The 17,256-nt window shown below is 45.9% G+C and overlaps 1 pseudogene; it reads right to left on the bottom strand.

Moving 5' to 3' along the window:
* Nucleotides 1-299: 299 nt before the first annotated feature.
* On the bottom strand, nucleotides 300-13,379 carry LOC121291279 (annotated as a pseudogene).
* Nucleotides 13,380-17,256: the final 3,877 nt, after the last annotated feature.

Below are 17,256 nucleotides of genomic sequence, written 5' to 3'. Positions count from 1 at the left end.
CCCTTGTAGCATTCCCACAAATCTGTTAATGCTGCTTCTCTCTGTGTCCTGATGACTCCAGACATTCTTGAAGCTTTATGTTAAAAAAAAATAACCATTTTACAGTAGTCTCTGGAGCAGTTTGTTCCACTGCACCAATTTACCAAACAGGGCATCACCAACATAAAATGACTCCCCCCCATTGTCCCTGCCCTGACCTCAGGTGACACTTGGACCATTGCCACCTCCGGCCACTGAGACTGATAACCTATCAGTTTGCAGCTGGCAGGAGGCAGGGGGAATATTATGGGATAGATCACTTAGTGACCCATGACCCCACAGATTGCCAAGGGCGCTGAGTTTTTCCCATCATCATTTGGTCCCGGATTGAAGAAGGGAAAGAGCCTCTCAGTGAAAGTGTGGGCGAAAGTGTGAAGGTGGGACATGTTGTCTTCTCTGTAAAAGGACACCTGCCCACCCTCGTAGTCCAGGTACACCCCTAGCTTCCGGGGGTTCACCCTCAGGTTGAGGGGGGTCACTGAGGGGGAGGTGAGGGCAAAGTGGCCACTCCCAGGCAGCAGGCACACATTCCAGTACCCCGCCTCGGGTTTTGGGCCGATGTTCCCTTTCCTCTCGGCAGACTCTTGCGCCACCCCTGCCTCCCACCATGTCTTATTCCCCACCTCCACCTCCCAGTAGTGGGTCCTGTGTGTGAATCCTTGCGATCCCAGGATGCAGGGCCCGCAGTCAAATCTCTCCGGGGTGTCAGGAAGGTGCTGCGGCCGGCCTCCAAGTCACACACTGGTCCTGTCCTGAGACACCACCAGCCAACGGTTCACTGTATTCGGATCCAGGGTTAGAGAGGCTGGAACTGGGCGGGGGAGGGGGTGGGGTGGGGTGGAGGGGTTGGTGGATAACAGCAAAGTAACAGTCAATGAATTTGTTTGCTGCTGTGATTCAATCAATCACTTCCTTTAAAAAAACACAAGTAGCCCTCCGGTGGACTCCTGAGTTCTCTGTTGTCTTTAAAGGGCTCCAGGCTCTGTTATTCGAATCGGCTATGACCCTGGGCTCGGCTTCCTAGGATCTCTCTGGGCTTCGGCTGAACATTGTGAGCCCCAATCAGAAATTTTGCGGTGCCCCACCCTGTTCCCCCTGTTGTTCTCAATGGCTGCAGAGTGACCCGCAGACCTTCAAGAAATATACCAGGAATTGGCACCAAAGGCTTGGGAATGGACAGAGGGCAAACAATGCTGGAGCTCCCTTGGTGACGGGAGAGAGGGAGAGAGTGAGATGGATCAGAAAAAGGACTGCCTGTGACAAATAAGAACAGAAAATGCTGCAAAAACCAGTAGATCAGGCAGCATCTGTGTGGAGAGAAACAGGGTTAATGTTTCAAGACTGTATGACACTTCAGAGCTGAAGAGAGGTAGAAATGTGATGGATTTTATACTGTTTAAGATGGAGTGGAGCAGGTGGAGCAAAATAGGAGGTCAGGGATAGGTGGGAGCTCAGGAGAGATTTGACAAAGATGTCATTGGCGCAAGACAAAGGAAGTGTTAATGGCAGTGTTAAAGACTAAAGAAGGTGCTAATAGTGGCATAAAGGTAAAATAGCAGAACAAGGGTCAGTGCTCTGTGAAAGCACAACACAAGAACAAGTTACAGATGGCCCTGTGGCAGGAGGGGGTTGGTGCGCATGACAAATGTCAGGTTGAGAATACAAGTGGGATCCAGGTTGAATATAGACAGTTCACAGGGCAAGTGCAAAAGGAAATAACAGCAACACAGAAAAGTGAAAAGTGACTGGCAGCTAACATAAAAGGGAAATTAAAAGTTGTCTATCAGCATATACATAGTAAAATGATAATAGAAGGTAGGGTGCGGCCGTTTAAGAATCAAAAAGCAAGCCTAATTGCAGAGGTAGAGGCCATGGCTGAATTATTAAATGAATACTTTACATGTCTTTAATATGCTACTAAAGCAATAGTGAATGAGGAAGTGGTTAAGACACTAGATGGGCTAAAAATTGATAGAGTGGAGGCATTAGATAGGGCTGGCAGTCCTTAAAGTTGATATGAACTACCGCCACCGGGTAGGATACATCCAAGAATGCCGAGGGAATTCAATGTAGAAATGACGGAGGCACTGGCCTTAATCTTCCAAACCCTCCTTAGATACAGGGTGGCGCTCTCAGGCTTAGAGAACTGAAAATGTGGCAACGTTCTTCAAAATAAAGTGGTGGGAAGATAAACCAGCCCATCACAGGCCGGCGGGCTAAACCCCAGCTTTCAAAAGTGGTAATCAGGAGGGAAAGTGACAGTCACCTGCGCAAGAACGCATTAATTCAGGAAAATAAGTACAGTTTGGTGAGCCCACCACCCAAAGTGAAGGAACCCACATTCCCCTTGAACCTTACACAAGACGTACTCTGGATGGAATACCCCCCGTCTCACCCATTTTAAGATGAGACAAACAGGACCACCAATTGTGTAGCATAGTGGTATTGTCACTGACTGGTATTCCAGAGACCCAGGGTAATGAAATTTGAATTCAATAAAAAATATGGAATTAAAAGTCTAATGATGACCATGAAACCATTGCTGATTCAAGAAGGAGTTAGATATAGCTCTTGGGGTGAAAAGGATCAAATGGTATGGGGTGAAAGTGGGAGCAAGCTATTGAGTTGGATGATCAGACATGATCATAATGAAAGGTGGAGCAGGATCGAAGGGCTGAATGGCCTACTCCTAGTTTCTATTTTTCTAAGATTGTCGTAAAAACCCATCTGGTTCACTAATGCCCTTTGGGGAAGGACAGCAATGTGGTTGACCCTTAAATGCCCCCTGAATAAGGGCAATTAGGGATGGACAATAAATGCTGGCCTAGCCACATCCCATGAATGAATAAAAATAAATTCAGAGGTTGGAGCCTACTATCAATGCTCAAGAGTTCTTGCCTACCTCTTGGTGAAGGTCACCTCCACACACATACCCAAAGGTAGAAAAAACATGACGGACCTATGGTAACAAGGCCACTCTTAAATTATTATTTTTTTCTTTATTCTTTCATGTGATGTGGGCCTTATTGGCAAAGCCAGTATTTGTTGCCCCCCTTCTTGAGCTGAGCATCTCAGAGGGCAGTGAAGAGCCAACCACATTGCCATGGGTCTGGAGTCACTGGTAGACCAGCCCAGGCAAGGGTGGCAGATTTCCTTCCCCACAGGGTGAATCCGGTTGGGTTTTATAGTTGTCATGGAGACGAGCCTTATGTTCCAGATTGATTCATTGAATTTAAATTCCACCAGAGCATTAGCCTGGGCCTCAGGACTACTAGTCCAGTGACATTACCCATCGCACCACCATCTCCCCCCAAACTAATCACCGTCATTCAGTATAGAAGAGGATTACAGTTATCTCCACATGATATTCCTTTTTTTTGCCTTCTTGAAGGCAGGTCCTACCTCCAAGGGCAAGGAGGCAGATCCTGAATCCAGCCCAGCCAGAACGGAGATCAAACCCCATGCTCTTGGGACCAATCTGATCCACACCGACCCATCCAGCCCACCGCCCTGCCCCCACACCCCCACGCCCCACACCCCCACACCCCACAAACCCACGCCGAACACCCCCACGCCCCCCCACCCCGGAAAATCCTTTGGCTCAGATATGGGGGCACAATGCATTGCACCACAAGACTTCCTTATAGTATTCCTACAGGCTGCTTAATGTTGACTACAAAAAGTGGCCACTCTTCAGTTCGCCCATCCCTAACTGAACAGAACTGAGTGGCTTATGAGGCCATTTCCGAAGGCATTAACAAATCAACCACATTGCTGTGGGTCTGGAGTCATAAGTAGTCCAAACCAGGTAGGGACAGCAGATCTCCTTCCCCCTGTGAACCAGATGGGTTTTTTAATGACAATAGCTTCATGGTCCCCATTGCTACAGATAGTTTTACATTCCAGATTTATTAACTGAATTCAAAATCCACCAGATGTTGTGGTGGTGGTGGTGGTGGAGATTAGAACTGGCACCCCTGGATAGCTAGCCTAGGCCACTGGACCACTATGCCACCACCTCCTCGGGTTTATACGCCTGAGAATAGAATGTAAAAGCTTTACCGGGGCTAATGGAGTCTATCATTTGTCTCCACGCTGTGTACTGTAAAGGGCCGTTGAACTTCCCAATTGGCAGCTTGCCCTCCGCCAATGCTCGTTCGTCATAGTCCTCGCTGGTCCTGCAAATACAAATAGTTGATGTTATAAATTGACCTGAAACTTATTCTGAGTTATTTTAGGAAATGGTATAGAATTTCAGTAAACACATTGTTCTACCTCCTCTTCTGACACAGTTATTCCTGAAGTAAATAAACCACAGATCTGAGTTAACGGAGACTGTTCCCGGGAGAGCAGCCTATATTGTCACAGCTGAAGATAATTCCGAATTCCTGCTGCCAGTGTCACACAGTTAGAAAGATCATATATTTGAAAACCATGCAGCAGAAATTTCAGCGAGCACACGAAAAGCGTCTGATAGAAAGCGGATGCAGGGGAGTAAGTGATTTGCATTTTTGGGTTCTCACTCAGCAGACAGTGACTCTCACATCCACCGTACCCACACAATGTAACTGGCAAGTTATGTGAGTTCCAGGGGCATATTAACAGCTGAGTAATTGAAGCCAGTTATAGTAGGGAGACGGTGGTATAGTGGTACTGCTGTTGGGCTAGTAATCTAGAGGCCAACACTCTGGTTCAAATCCTGCCGTGACAGATTGAGGCACTTAAACTCAACTAATAAAACGCGGAATTAAAAGATTGTTGCAAACATTCACTTTTGTCCCCTTTTTAGGGGAGGAAATCTGACTCAGGAGTCACAGCAATGTGGCTGACTCTGAAATGGTTCAGTTCAACGGCAGTTAGGGGTGGGTAACAAATATTGGCCTTGCCAGTGACGCCCACGTCCCATGTAAGAAAAAATAATTGTGGTCTAAGTGTTATTTTCCGGATATTCTGTAGACAGTCAGGGAGCTGACCCGCCCTGAAATATACAAAACAAGCGGTTTCGAATTTTTCACCAAATTCTCAAATTTCGCGCTATCATCTATCATTTTGCAACAAAGCAATTTTTACCTTCAGAAATTTCACTCCGTCCTGTTGTTCCATCTGTTTCTGCATCTTTGAAAGCTCCTCCTCAATAGAATATAAATTGCCTTGATTTTCTCGGAGGTTGTTCTCCATCGTATCTAGAATCCCCTCCTCTTCTCTCCTGAGATCGCGCAGTAAACTCTGCTCTTTCCCAGTGAGAACCTGGTGCATTTTCCTGAAGTCGGATGTGATGTGGGTTTGCAGACTGCTCGACTGTTTCTGCCAAGTGAAATGTGAAAAATAATCCTTTACCGCGACAACAGGGAACAAAACTAACCGAGATCCCCAGAAAACCCAGCGCAGAGAGAACTTGCCCTAACTTCGGAAATCTTCCATGTCTGTTTCAGTTCCGTTTCCAGAAACATCGATTTCTTCTCTGTGAGAGATTGTAAAGATGATTTCAGCTGATCCTGGGATAGGGATAGAAATTCACAGGATGAAAGGGTCAGACTGTGAAAGTGTGATAAAATAATCTGGAGATAAAATCTGTTCCATGTTACCTTGTAGATTTCAACAGCTTCTTTAATCGGCATGAAATTGTGAGATTTGTGTTCCCGCGAATCTCTACAAATCAAACAGATCAGTTTCTTGTCAGTTTTACAGAACAGTTTCAATTCTTCCTGACAGTGAAGTTTATTTTCATTCCCTCCCGGATTCACCTTTAATTTTCGAGCCTTCTCCGCCAATCTCACTAAATTCCTGTTGACCGTGAGTTTTCTGTCGGGAAACTCCTCTCTACATTCCGGACAGGAATCCCTCTCCGCCTGTGCCCAACACCGTGTGATACAGGAGCGGCACAAGTTGTGTCCGCACTCCAGTGAAACCGGATCGGCGAAGAAATCAAGGCAAATGGAACAATTTACCTCCTAGGTCCAGCTCCCGAGCTGCTGCCCAGAGTCCATGTTCACACACAGCACTTGCTGATTCGAAACCGCCTTCAGTTTCGGCCTTGGTGCGCTGCCGAATACTTTATCCGGTTCAAAAACAGAATTACCTGGAAAAACTCAGCAGGTCTGGCAGCATCGGTGGATAAGGAAAGAGTTGACGTTTCGAGTCCTCATGACCCTTCAACTGAACTGGGTGAATCCAAAGAGAGGGGTGAAATATAAGCTGGTTTAAGTTGGGTGGGGGGAGAGAACTGGAGGGGGGTGGTGTTGTTATAGGGACAAACAAGCAGTGATAGGAGCAGATCATCAAAAGATGTCACAGACAAAAGAACAAAAGAACACAGAGGTGTTGAAGGTGGTGATATTATCTAAACGAATGTGCTAATTAAGAATGGATGGTAGGGCACTCAAGGTATAGCTCTAGTGGGGGTGGGGGGCATAAAAGATTTAAAAATAATGGAAATAGGTGGGAAAAGAAAAATCTATATAAATTATTGGAAAAGGAAGGGGGAAGAAACAGAAAGGGGGTGGGGTTGGAGGAGGGAGTTCAAGATCTAAAGTTGTTGAATTCAATATTCAGTCCGGAAGGCTGTAAAGTGCCTAGTCAGAAGATGAGGTGCTGTTCCTCCAGTTTGCGTTGGGCTTCACTGGAACAATGCAGCAGGCCAAGGACAGACATGTGGGCAAGAGAGCAGGGTGGAGTGTTAAAATGGCAAGCGACAGAGAGGTTTGGGTCATTCTTGTGGACAGACCGCAGGTGTTCTGCAAAGCGGTCGCCCAGTTTACGTTGTCTCTCCTATGTAGAGGAGACCACATTGGGAGCAACGAATGCAGTAGACTAAGTTGGGGGAAATGCAAGTGAAATGCTGCTTCACTTGAAAGGAGTGTTTGGGCCCTTGGACGGTGAAGAGAGAGGAAGTGAAGGGGCAGTTGTTGCATCTTTTGCGTGGGCATGGGGAGGTGCCATAGGTGGGGGTTGAGGAGTAGGGGGTGATGGAGGAGTGGACCAGGGTGTCCCGGAGGGAATGATTCCTATGGAATGCCGCCAGGGGAGTGGGGGGGGGGGGGGGGTGAAGGGAAGATGTGTTTGGTGGTGGCATCATGCTGGAGTTGGCGGAAATGGTGGAGGATGATCCTTTGAATGTGAAGGCTGGTGGGGTGATAAGTGAGGACAAGGGGGGCCCTATCATGTTTCTGGGAGGGAGGAGAAGGCGTGAGGGTGGATGCGTGGGAGATTGGCCGGACATGGTTGAGGGCCCTGTCAATGACCTGTCAACGACCGTGGGTGGCAAACCTCGGTTAAGGAAGAAGGAGGACATGTCAGAGGAACTGTTCTTGAAGGTAGCATCATCAGAACAGATGTGACGATGATGCTACCTTCAAATACAGTTCCTCTGACATGTCCTCCTTCTTCCTTAACTGAGGTTTCTCACCCAAGGTCAATGACAGGGCCCTCAACCCTGTCCGGCCCATTTCCCACACATCAGTCCTCACGCCTTCTCCTCCCTCCAAGAAACATGATAGGGTCCCCCTTGTCCTCATTTATTACCCCACCAGCCTCCTCATTCAAAGGATCATCCTCCACCATTTCCGCCAACTCCAGCATGATGCCACCACCAAACACATCTTCCCTTCACCCCCCCCCCACCCCCGACAGCATTCCATAGGGATCGTTTCCTCCAGGATACCCTGGTCCACTCCTCCATCACCCCCTACTCCTCAACCCCCACCTATGGCACCTCCCCATGCCCACGCAAAAGATGTAACACCTGCCCCTTCACTTCCTCTCTCCTCACCATCCAAGGCCCCAAACACTCCTTTCAAGTGAAGCAGCATTTTACTTGCATTTCCCCCAACTTAGTCTACTGTATTTGTTGCTCCCAATGTGGTCTCCTCTACACTGGAGAGACCAAATGCAAACTGGACAACTGCTTTGCAGAACACCTGCAGTCTGTCTGCAAGAATGACCCAGACCTCCCTGTCGCTTGCCATTTTAACATTCCACCCTGCTCTCTTGCCCACATGTCTTTCCTTGGCTTGCTGCATTGTTCCAGTGAAGCCCAACTCAAACTGGAGGAGCAGCACCTCATCTTCTGGCTAGGCACTTTACAGCCTTCCAGACTGAATATTGAATTCAACAACTTTAGATCTTGAAATCCCTCCTCCATCCCCACCCCCTTTCTGTTTCTTCCCCCTTCCTTTTGTTTTTTTTTCCAATAATTTATATAGATTTTTCTTTTCCCACCTATTTCCATTATTTTTAAATCTTTTATGCCCCCCCCCACCCCCACTAGAGCTATACCTTGAATGCCCTACCATCCATACTTAATTAGCACATTCGTTTAGATAATATCACCACCTTCAACACCTCTGTGTTCTTTTGTTCTTTTGTCTGTGACATCTTTTGATGATCTGCTCCTATCACTGCTTGCTTGCCCCTACAACCACACCACCACCCCATCTACTTCTCTCCCCCCACCGAACCCCAGCCCCCACCCCCCCCCCACCTTAAACCAGCTTATATTTCACCCCTCTCCTAATATTCACTCAGTTCTGTTGAAGGGTCATGAGGACTCGAAACGTTAACTTTTTTCTTCTCCGCCGATGCTGCCAGACCTGCTGAGTTTTTCCAGGTAATTCTGTTTTTGTTTTGGATTTCCAGCATCCGCAGTTTTCTGTTTTTGTTTTTACCTTATCCGGTTCATCGGTTTCCCCACCAGGCCTCACAGAATCCGCACTATCTGGAACCCGTCAGCAGGAGTCCCCGCTGTTCAATATTTCTCCACGAAATATTCTTGTAAAAGTTTTCTATGAAATGCTAAGATAAAAGCAAAAAAAAAAACTGGGGATGCGGGAAATCGAAAACAAAAACAAAAATACCTGGAAAAACTCAGCAGGTCTGGCAGGATCTGTGGAAGGGAGCACATTTGACGTTTCGAGTCCGCATGTTGTGTTGAAGGGTCAGGAGGACTCGAAACGTCAACTGAGCTCATCTCCGCCGATGCTGCCAGACCTGCTGAGTTTTTCCAGGTATTTCTGTTTCTGTTGTTGAAATGAACTGCGTTCCCCGAACAAGAGCTTTTTATAGAAAAACTCAGCGGGTCTGGCAGCATCTGTGGAAGGGAGCACTTTAATACAATTCATTTGTTTTCTGTATGAAACAAATCGATTCAGCCCGTGCGTCTGCTTAATGTTGTAAGGAGCTTCGATGCGCTTCAATGCCTTTCACATCCCTTTATGCCATTGGTATTTAGAAATGTCAGTCTCTGCTTTAAAAAGACTCAATGTCTGAGGCCCCCACAGACCCCTGAGCAAAATCAAAAAAAATCTCCTCATCTCGACCCCGTTATTGTGAAATTGAAGGTGTTGAAATAGTTGCTCTTATCCTAAGTGTGTTTCAGGCGATGTGAATACTTCAGAAACCCATCTGTGCTCAGTCTCCCGGGATTGTTAAAATACTTAATGGCACCAGGCTCAGGAACTTGATCTGAATTTTCTAGCAGCCTATTTCTGTCACAACCGTTTTTGGATACCAAACACCGAGAGGGATTGACAGGGTAGGTGCAGGTAAGATGTTCTCCCCCTGGTTGGGGAGCCGAGAACCAGCGGACACAATTTCAAAATAGGGGGTGGGGGGGAGCCACTTCGGGTCGAGATGAGGAGTTTTTTTGTTTTTGCTCAGACATTGTGTCTGTTTAAAGCAGAGACTGACGGATTTCCAAATACCAGTGGCATAAAGGGAAAGGCATTGAAGTGGATGGTCAACATGGCCGTATTGAATGGCGGAGCAGGCTCGACGGGCTGAATGGCCTCCTTCTGTTCCTATGTTGCTTCACAGTGTTCTAGAAGCATCAGGCGGTGGTGGGGTGGAACAGCCTGTGCCTGATTCCCACTGCAGCTGAATGTGTGGGTGCAGGGCTGTACTGGGAGAGCGTAACAGGTCTTTAACAATTAAATCACAAAGTCCCACTCTTTACCCATGCAGACAGGCAAATGGTACGCTGGCCTTCTTCACAAGGGGCTTTGAATACAGGAGTAAAGATGTCTTGCTGCAATCGTTTAGAGCCTTGGTGAGACCTCACAGTTTTAGTCTCCTTATCTCAGGAAGGATATACTTGCCATTGAGGGAATTTCACAAGACTAATCCTTGGAACTGCAGGGTTGTCTTATGAGGAGAGGTTTAGCAAACTGGGCCTGTGTTTCTCTAGAGTCTCAAAGAACGAGAGGTGATCTCATTGGAACTTAGGAAATTCTTACACTCTTACAGGGAGCGACAGGAGAGGTGTGGAAAGGATGCTGAGTCAAGAACCAAGGGGACACAGTCTCAGAATGAGGGGCAGGTCATTTAAGTCTGAGATGAGAAGGAATTTCATCACTCAAAGGGAGGTGAATCTTTGGAATTCCCTTGCCCCAGAGAGCTGTGGAATCTCAATCATTGAGCATGTTCAAGACAGAAATCAATAGATTTATAGGGACCAATGACATCAAGAGATATGGGGATAGCGCAGGACAGTGGCATTGGGGTTGACAATCAGCCATGATCTAACTGAATGGTGGAGCAGTCTCGACAGGCCGAATGGCCTCCTCCTGTTCCTATGAACCTAGATGTTTGGTGTGCACTTCCTGTAGCTGGAACAGGGCAAACAGTGGGACAAAGAAATCACAGAATCTTACAGTTTTGGAGGAAGTCATTCAGTTCCTCACGCAGGTATTGCTTTTTTGAAAAGGGTGTTTAATTTAGTCCCAAACTGAAGCTTTTTAGCCCTCTTTACCTGCATGTCCAATTGCCTTTTGCAAGGTCCTATGGGACTTGATTCCACCACCCTTTCAGGTAGTGCATTCCATACCTTAAACCAGTGGTGCAGACAGAAGAACATGTAGACACATTGTGTCTGTTTCAGCTAAACAAAATAAATGACAGCCTTTCACTGACTCATTCCTCAGGGCAATGCCTTGACCAACCAAGGACAAGCTGCTGGTTTAAATTTCAAACAATGCTTGGCAGTTAACTGTCAATCACCATCACTGGTGCATTCTCTATGGGAACGCCTCTACCAATCAGGGTTCAGTTGCCAATCAATCAGCATAATCTCTTCACATACAGTATAAATTGTTGTTTTCCTCTTATATTGGTATTCTTGTGAAGTGTCCTGATGAGTGCAAGATGAAAAGCTTCGACATGTCTCTTTGTTCAGCAATGATCAAGTTCTGTACTGACAAATGACTAAAAGCGAGGAAGTTATGATGAATCTTTACAAAACATGGTTCAGCCTCAACCTGCATGTTTAGTGCAATTCTGACAATGCAATTTAGGAAGGATGTGAAGGCTTTGGAGATGTAGCAGAAAAGATCAACAAGGATAATTTCAGATACGCGGGACTTCAGTAGCCTGGTTAGATTGACAAAGCTGAGGTTGCTCAGCTCAGAGAAGACAGAATTTGAGGGATGATTTGATAGAGGTGTTTGAAATACTGAGGTGTCGAGACAGAGTAGGTATTGAGAAACTGTTCCCACTGTTGGAAGTTCAAGAACCAGAGGCCACAGGTTAAAAGTGATTGGCAAAACAATCAAATATGCTGGTGGTTAGAAATTGGAATGCACTTCCTGAGAATGTGGTGCAGGCATTTTCAATCGTGGTTTTCATAAAATAATTGGATGAGCACGGGTGGGGGGGGGGGGGGGGGGGGGGGGGGGGGGGGGTGGGGGGAGAGGAGAAATGCAAAGTTCTGGGAAAAGGGTGGAGAGTGTGAGTGGGACTATCTAAATTGCTTTTTTGGAGAGCCAGCATGGGCCTGATAGGCTGAATGGGCTCCTTCCATGCTGTAACCACTCTACAGTTCCAGGATTCCATGGTCTTGCCCCCCCCCCCCCCCATTTCTGTAACATTCTCCAGCCTTACAAACCTCCTAGATCTCTGTGCCCCTCCAACCCTGACCTCTTGCACAGTTCTTAGAGCTATCATTTCACCACTGGCCAAATGGCTCCATCAGCCTGGGGCCTGAGCTCTGGAATTCTCTCCAAAAAAACCTCCCCACCTCTCTCTCTTCCTTTAAGATGTTCCTTGAAAACTACCTTTTTGACTAAGCTGTTCTAATCCCTCCTCATGTGACTCAGTGTTGAATTTTCCTCGATTATACCTCCTGTGAAGGCCCTTCAGCACTTTACAGTATAAAAGGTGCAATATATCCATTCGAGTGGGTGTGCTTGAGGTTGTGAAGGCAGCTGCATAAATGAATACCTTTCTTTATTTGAATCATAACCAAGGCTTCATATTTTGCAGCAAGGGGCTGAAGCTTCACACAAGCCCTTACACTGTTGGGTACTATTGGTGTGTATTGCGTGAAACACAAGGAACATTTAAAGGCTTATATGTGAAGGACCCAGAAAACATCCTTGATTTGATATGAAGCCGCCATATGAAACAAAAGCAGAAAATGCAGGAAAAGCTCAGCAGGTCTGACAGTGTCGGCATAGAGAAGGACACAGATAACGTTTCGAGTCCAGATGACTCTTCTCCAGAGCTTGATATGGTCAGCCATCCTGAAAACAGACAACAATGTTAAATGATGTTGGGTCACGTAGGCTGATTAACCATCAGGCACAGGGAGTGGCACCAATTTAATGTCATTAGATATGTTTATCTTTGATCTGAGTGGTCATTTGTTGAAACGTGCATTCTTTCCAGGCCGGGAATTGTCAGATTCCCATGGGGAATACTATCACATGCAAATGGCCTGAATTTTTCCCGCTCAGGGTGGGCTGGATGGGATCGGGCGGGGGTAGGTGGTGGAGGGGACTGCTACCCGCAATCGGCTCTGTGCCACCATTTTGAGCAGGTGGGCTAATTAAGGCCCTGCCCAGCGTAATCCGCGAGCGGGAGCGCTCGGTGCTACCTGTGCGGGCGGTAGGGGGAGGGGGAGGGAGAGTTGGGGCCAGTGTCTTTCAAACACGCGGGCGAGAGAGAACTTCAATCTCCCTGAGGCAGCTCCGTGCTGAAGATTGAAGAGCCTTTGAAATAAAATCAATAAAAATTGAATGAAACACGTCCCCTCTGTGCGTCACATAAGATGCGACATGTTTTCATTTTTCAGAAAAAACCTTTTATTTAATTGATAAAAGCTTCAGGAAACCTTATCCCGCTCGTGGATGAGGTTGCCTAAAAAAAAAGGCAAAGGCCGCTTGGCCTTTTCACCTGCCCACCGACCGTCAGGATGGACAGGCATCATAAACGTGACATCAATTACTTCGTTAATGGCCTTAACGGGTCTTTTAGTTATTGGGGGATATGCAGCCGACTTCGGCGTCCAGCTGCCCACCAAATAAGACATCGTGAGACAGCGCGATGACATCGGGACGCATGCAGGACATTATTGCGCGTCGCTTTATGCGCCAGCCTGTCGGACCCGCTACACACACACACACACACACACAAATGCCAACTAGAAAACCCTGGCCAGAAAGAAAGGAGGAGATAACTGCAGGATCAATTCCCAGCTCGGACAGAGCAAGAGCCAACTCACCTTTTTCACACTGGCTCACAACCTGAACACAACTCTCCACAACGGGGCCTGATTTAGGATACGGAGAAAAATACGGAAGGTACAACATGGACACCAGCTCTTTGAAAAAAATTAAGTCCATTTCAGCATTTCAACTCCACCAAAACCAGCTCTATTCACGTTGAACCCTCCTGCTCATATGTCCCTCGATCCTTTACTTCATGTCTCACCGGCCAAAATTCCGGCGGTTCCCGGAGGAGCAAACTCACCTGTGTGTAAATAAATACAAATAATGTCCTGGGGTGGTTTTTTACATTGCATGACAGTGTTAACTGGTCGAAATCACATTTTGTTTGTGATCCTACACACGGATGAGCCCCAATCTGGGCCGATCCCCAGTCCCACGTCCCTCCTTCCAGAATATATCAGGAGATATATGTTCCCTGGCCTATATACACAGCTCTCTGTCAACTTCCATCGATTCCAAATACCAGTTTCGTTCTACTTATCTACCTGCCCAAGAGTAAGGTCAAACTGCTGAGATTTTTTAAAATTATACTTTCATGGATGCACACTCTGTTGACTGGGTTAACATTGATTCTTCATCACTAACTGCTCTTGAGAAGGTGGTGCTGAGTTGCCTTCTTGAACCTCTGCAGTCCACGTGGTGCAGATACTCCCAACAGTGCTGTTAAGAAGGGAATCCCAGGCTTTCGACTGAGCGACAGTATGGACCAAGTCAGGGTGGCCTGTGGCTTGGAAGGGAACCTTCATGTGGTGGTGTTCTCATGCGCCTGCTGCCCTCGTCCTTCTAGGTGGTAATGGTCACAGGTTTGGAAGACTGGTCCCAACCTGAATGATAACATTGCAAGGGGCTGTAAGCACCTCCACCAGTGACTGCTCCATGGCCAGCTCTCGCAAGGAGATTGTACAACTTGCCCAGTCGGCCGATTGTTCTGCAGTCCACTAAAGCACTCATTAGTTTACAGTCCATGCCCAAGGGGTGAAAAGCCTGGAGCATTTGGTGGCACTTTCAGGGATCTGCGTTGCTTGAGTGGGCAGGTAAGCTAGAGGCCCAACTCCAATCGTATCGATGTGGCTGCACCTGAACTGTCTCAGCTGTGGAGGAATGGTCACTTTATACAAAGTTTCCCTAATGCGTAGCTGCTTTCCTACCCACCGCCCCTCCCCCCATCCCCCACACCCCAAATGTGCTTCTGGGCTGCCCTTGCCTCCCCGAACTTTATCTTAAATAAGGGTAGTTGCAAAGGAATAAGGGCAGAGTTGGCTGGAGTGATTGGGAAAGGAGGTTAGCAGAAAAGACGGTTGATGAACAATGACAGATGTTTAAGAAAATAGTTCAAGAATCACAACAAAGATATATCCCAGTGAGGAAGAAAGATTCCAGGAAAGGGATAAGCCAGCCATGGTTAACCAACGACATTAAGGATAGTATCAAATTGAAAGAAAAATCATACAACGTGGCAAAGATTAGTGGTAAGCCAGGGGCTTGGGAAAGTTTTAAAAACCAACAAAAGATGAACCCTTTCATAGTACCAATTTTATTAGTGTATAATTATATATTAGTATATAATATAAACATTGCTTGGTCTCAGGTAAAAATGCAAATTCACTCTACCTCTTACGTCTCAAACTAGTACACAGCAAAGCACCCAGACTGGCTGGCTTTAATCCAATTAAGACACATCCACATATGTTCTATTTTAAAAAAAAAATATTTTCCAATAATATTATAAACATTAATAGCTTCATGACATTCCCCTGCCTATTGAAAAATGAACCGTAATAATTCTAAAAAACGGCTTCATTTTAATAACCCGTTTCACACTATCTCCTAAACTTATTACACTATTAAATTGCATTAACACCACAATATAGAAATACAAGTCCTTGGAATCGACAGAAATCACTCATTTAGTGTCCAGGTTTTTTGTTTAAAAAATGTCTCATTTTCCTTTAAGCTTCAAGCTCTTGATAACGCATCTGCGAACAGATTTTCTCTTCCAGCAGCATGTATAATACGTAGATTAAATGGTTGTAATAATAGACTCCATCTGAAAAGCCTTGCACTTTTGTCTCAAAGTTTGTCCAAAAACTTCAAAGGATGGTGGAGGCGGGTTGCCTCACATCCTTTAAAAAGCACCTGGATGAGCACTTGGCACATCATAACATTCAAGGCTATGGGCCAAATGCTGGTAAATGGGATTAGGTAGGTAGGTCAGGTGTTGGTGCAGACTCGATGGGCCGAAGGGCCTCTTCTGCGCTGTTTGATTCTGTGATTATGGTCTGTATAAACAATTGTTTCCGGTGAATTGTTTGCAACATAAATTTCAAATGCTGCAATGCTAACACCAAACTCAACATTTCTTTTTTGATCATTGATCATTTCCTCTGTTGTAATTCAGCTTCCGTGAAAAATACCCTATCAGTTTTTCATTTCCAATGTCATCTTCTTGCCTGTATGCTTGCATCAACGGCAAACTTAAATTGCTTGGCATAATTGGGTACTGCCAAAATTGGTGTGGTAGTTAATACAGTTTTCAAACTATCCAATGCCTTCTGACACTCCAAAGTCCATTGAAACTTCTTTAATAGTTCAGTCAGTGGAGCAACCACACTGCTAAAATTTGGTACAAATTTCCGGTAAAACCCACTCATGCCCAGAGATCTCAAAACTTCTCATTTTGTTGTAGGCACTGGGAAATCCACAATAACCTTAATTTTACATCTCTCGGGGCCACCTTACCATGTCCAATGATATGGCCTAGATATGTAACTTACGCTTTTGGAAATTCACTTTTAGCCAAGTTCATCAACAAACTAACTTCTTGCAGTCAAGTATATAATTCTTCCAGATGCTGTAATTGCTCCTCTCATGTCTAACTGAAAATGATTAGATCATCAATATAAACCACACAATTACTTAGACCTGCAATTAATTTGTTTGTCCATCTTCTAACTGTCACAAGTGCATTCTTTGTACCAAATGGTATGACTTTAAACCGATATAGTTCACTTAGTGTTACAAAAGGTGATATCTCCTTTGCTCTCTCCAACAATGGTACCTGCCAATATCCTTTTCGCAAGTCAATCTTTGTGATAAATTTCAATTGTCCCACTTTCTCAATGCAATCTTCCAGCTGTGGTGTGGGATAGGAATCCGCTTTGGTCACCCCAGTCACACAACCTTTCTGTTCCATCTGGTTTCGGTACCAGTACAATAGGCGAACTCCAATTACTGCAACTAGACTCAATGATATCATTTTGAAATATGATATACTGGCATTGGAGGCAGTCCAGAGAAGGTTCACTAGGTTGATCCCGGGTATGGAGGGATTGTCTTATGAGGAGAGGTTGAGTAAGTTGGGTCTGTACTCATTGGAGTTTAGAAGTATAGGAAGCAACTTATTGAAACATAAGATTCTTAGGGAGCTTGACAGGGTAGATGCTGGGAGATTGTTTCCCCTTGTGGGAGAGTCTAAGACCAGAGGGCATCACCTCAGAGTCAGGGGGCACCCATTTAAGACAGAGATGAGGAGGAATTTCTTCTCTAAGAAGGTAGTGAACCTATGGAATTCTTTACTGCAGAGGGCTGTAGAGGCTGGGTCGTTAAGTATATTCAAGGCTGAGATAGACAGATTTTTAATCAGTAAGAGAATCAAGGGTTATAGGATAAAGGCAGGAAAGTGGAGTTGAGGATTATCAGATCAGCCATGGTCTCATTG

Source organism: Carcharodon carcharias, chromosome 19 (genome assembly GCF_017639515.1).
Source record: "Carcharodon carcharias isolate sCarCar2 chromosome 19, sCarCar2.pri, whole genome shotgun sequence".
Lineage (NCBI taxonomy): Eukaryota > Metazoa > Chordata > Chondrichthyes > Lamniformes > Lamnidae > Carcharodon > Carcharodon carcharias.
This window is presented reverse-complemented; position numbering and strand designations above follow the sequence as displayed.